General features: G+C 36.9%; 1 pseudogene; it reads right to left on the reverse strand.

Moving 5' to 3' along the window:
- Positions 1–1,119: 1,119 nt before the first annotated feature.
- LOC132029150 (ATP synthase subunit f, mitochondrial-like) lies at positions 1,120–1,385 on the reverse strand (annotated as a pseudogene).
- Positions 1,386–3,021: the final 1,636 nt, after the last annotated feature.

Consider the following 3,021-nt stretch of genomic DNA (forward strand, 5'->3'; position numbering starts at 1 on the left):
GAGAACAAATCTAAATTTGAAACATTACTTCAAAATACAAATATCTTCAGTATCAAGAAAATGCAAAATTTAAATATTAGAATCAGCTAAACTTGGGAGATAGAAAAATGAATAATAAATGCAGGTAAAAATTTACAGTTCTGTTTTATGCATACAAGGGGAATAATTAACTAATCTCAAAACATGTAAATGAGGGCTTAGAAGCATTTTCAAAACACCACATCCAATTCCAGTTACATATGTGGAATTTGCTACATTATAATAATTAGGTTTTTTTTTTTACAAAAGATTTATTTATTTTGAATAGAAGTATTAAATATTATACTAATTACTGGTTATTTTACTTTGTACCCAGGGAAAAGAAATGAATATTCATTAGCTCCTTAAGCTACTGATCCTCCACCGACTAGACAGATTTCAACATCATCATGAAGCTGTGGGTGGGTAGAAAATGCTCCCTGTAAAACCAGGCTCTCACTACAAATCACAGCCCAATGTATTCAGCTAATGTGTACATGCTAGAATCCCCAAGTGAATTTTGCTAACATTGTACTCTTAGAGTCCCCAGCTGAGTAGCCAATGAGTGAGAATAACTGTTAAATTGACAGTAAGCGTTAAATTGATCATAAGACAACAGAATTTTTCTGTCTACACAATCCAGTGATCTCAAACAAGACAATTCCTAAAATACTAAACATGGTTTTATACAATAAAACTAACAATGTCATCTGTCCAAAATATGCCTAGTTCATTCCAAAAGAATATTTCAACATAAATATTTCAACCATTTTTTGACTTGGCTTTGGATCCTATTTTAAGGAAAATATCTACTCCAAAAGACCAAGGTTGAGATTTTAATTTATGAGGTATTTTTGCTGTAGCTCAACTAGCTCAACAGGCAAATGTTTTCTTTCTTTCTTTCTTTCTTTTTTTTTTCTGGTGAAGGGGAAAACCAGGCAATAGATTTCTCAAGACACTTGTCTGGTTAACTTTTTTTTTTCTTTTCCCTGTCATCTATTATTGGGTGGTAATTCTCAGTTCAAATACAACAGGATTCAAGGGTATCAGGCAAAGGTCATGTTCTGGAATGCAGAGTGTGCCCTTCACATAGGACCCACTTCAGTAGTACTTGCACAGCCGCTCATGTTTCAGGTCCTTGTAAGAAAGGCAGTAGTTGAAAGACACAGAAACTGCTAGTACCACAGATATCCCATCGATGCTCCCTTTTTCACACTGACATACTTGTTGTAATATTAGTAGTAGACTTTTTGAAAAGCTCCAGCAGTGCCTTTAAGGGTGAAATCCCACATCAGTACCCAGTTTAGCAACTCTCCCAGTTTGATATCCATGAGCTGCTTCTCCTCCACTGGTACGACTAATGCCATCTTGGTGTCTTGGGTACCTGTAGTAAGTCTGGTTAACTTTTAATTCTTGCTCAGTTTAAGGTACCTCTCTGTAGCTTGATTTTTATTTTTTGGTTTGTTAAGCTTTGCAAAGCAATTTATTGCTCAAGTAACTCCCTACCACAGAGGAGGGGAGGGGCTGTGGCTCTAGGGGGAAATGGGTTTTACAGAAGGGGCTTCTAGTTTCCCTCCTGGCCTTGTCTATGATGTTGACATCATAATGCAGCACACTGGGCAGACTGTCAATCACACCAGATTGGGCTAGGAAAGGGTGACTAGATTCAGAATGCATACAGCAATGCTGCCTATATGGAAAACAACCCTGGGTTGTATCTCCACGTGGGCAGAATGTCGGGATAGAGATGAAAAGTATGTAAATCACAATAGCTTGACAGAGTTAGCGCCCGAGAAAGTAAAAATTCCTCACCATCTAACACAGAGTACAAGAGAGGGGGTGTGTCTCTATAAAAAGTTTCATATTTCTGGGTATTACCACAGAAGAGGACTCATTCAACAAATATTTACTGAGTAACAAGCATGTGCTGTACTCTCTTGCTACTTAAGTGTGGTTCCTGTACAAACCACATCCACATAACTTGGGAGCTTCTTAGAAATGCAAGTTAAAGGGTCTAACCCAGACCTACTGAATCAGTATCCCAAGGTGACTCATATTAGTTTGAGAAATGCTGCTAAACACCATGTTAGGTGAACTACTACTCTCTACCACTGATGTCCATTTAACATGTTACAAAAATAAAAGTCCAGGTCACACAATCTGCCAAAACTTGCTTATCTTCCAACTCACTGTGCTAGGAGCATGGCGTAAGTATTTACAGTGATATGAAGTAGGCAAGGGCTTTTTATAAAGATCTTACATGCAAGCCAGGAAAGAGCCTCACTTCAAGGCAAATAAGGATGCCTCAACCCACCTGATACAGGTAGACCAAACAAGGCTCCCATTTCTACATTCAGGTTGGAAGAGTTTCCCATATAGAAACTCTAGACACTAGGAAGACCTACGAAATAGAGGCTGGTCTCATCTGGTTTCCAGCTGTAATGAGAAAGGGCTAGAAGGAAAATTATCCAATTCATTTAGTCAGCTAATTTATTTAGGTCTTTCACTAGTCCATAGCCCTTGCATGGGAGAAATCACATGAGCTAGATAAACATCAGGGAGAGATGTCTCCACTGATTTCATTGGATAGTAGTGTTACATTTTATCTTCATTTTCTGCTCTAATAGATGCTGGTAATACTTCTTGACAGGTTGTGTAGAGACACAGATTTTCCAAAGCCAAATGGAAGTGACTTTAGAGATATTGTAGAAATTAATGACCCATGAGAGTTTTCTATGGACTTAAATCTACTCTCCCTGGAGCTTCCTCCATGTCAATCTTTATCAACTTGTCTCTTTCCCAGCATCTTACTTTAATATTTTTCTTTTAGTTTTTAATTATGAAAGAATTGTATAAATTCATGTTTAAAAATTTTCAGTACAAAAATATTATAGTAAAAAAGTGAAAACTCTTTTACTCTCCTACCCAAGAGTAATTACTGTTAACACTGAAACACATTTTTTCAGACCTTATTCAAATTTACATTGCATATGCATATATCCA

This window comes from Mustela nigripes, chromosome 13, assembly GCF_022355385.1.
Source record: "Mustela nigripes isolate SB6536 chromosome 13, MUSNIG.SB6536, whole genome shotgun sequence".
NCBI classification, from domain to species: Eukaryota; Metazoa; Chordata; class Mammalia; order Carnivora; family Mustelidae; genus Mustela; species Mustela nigripes.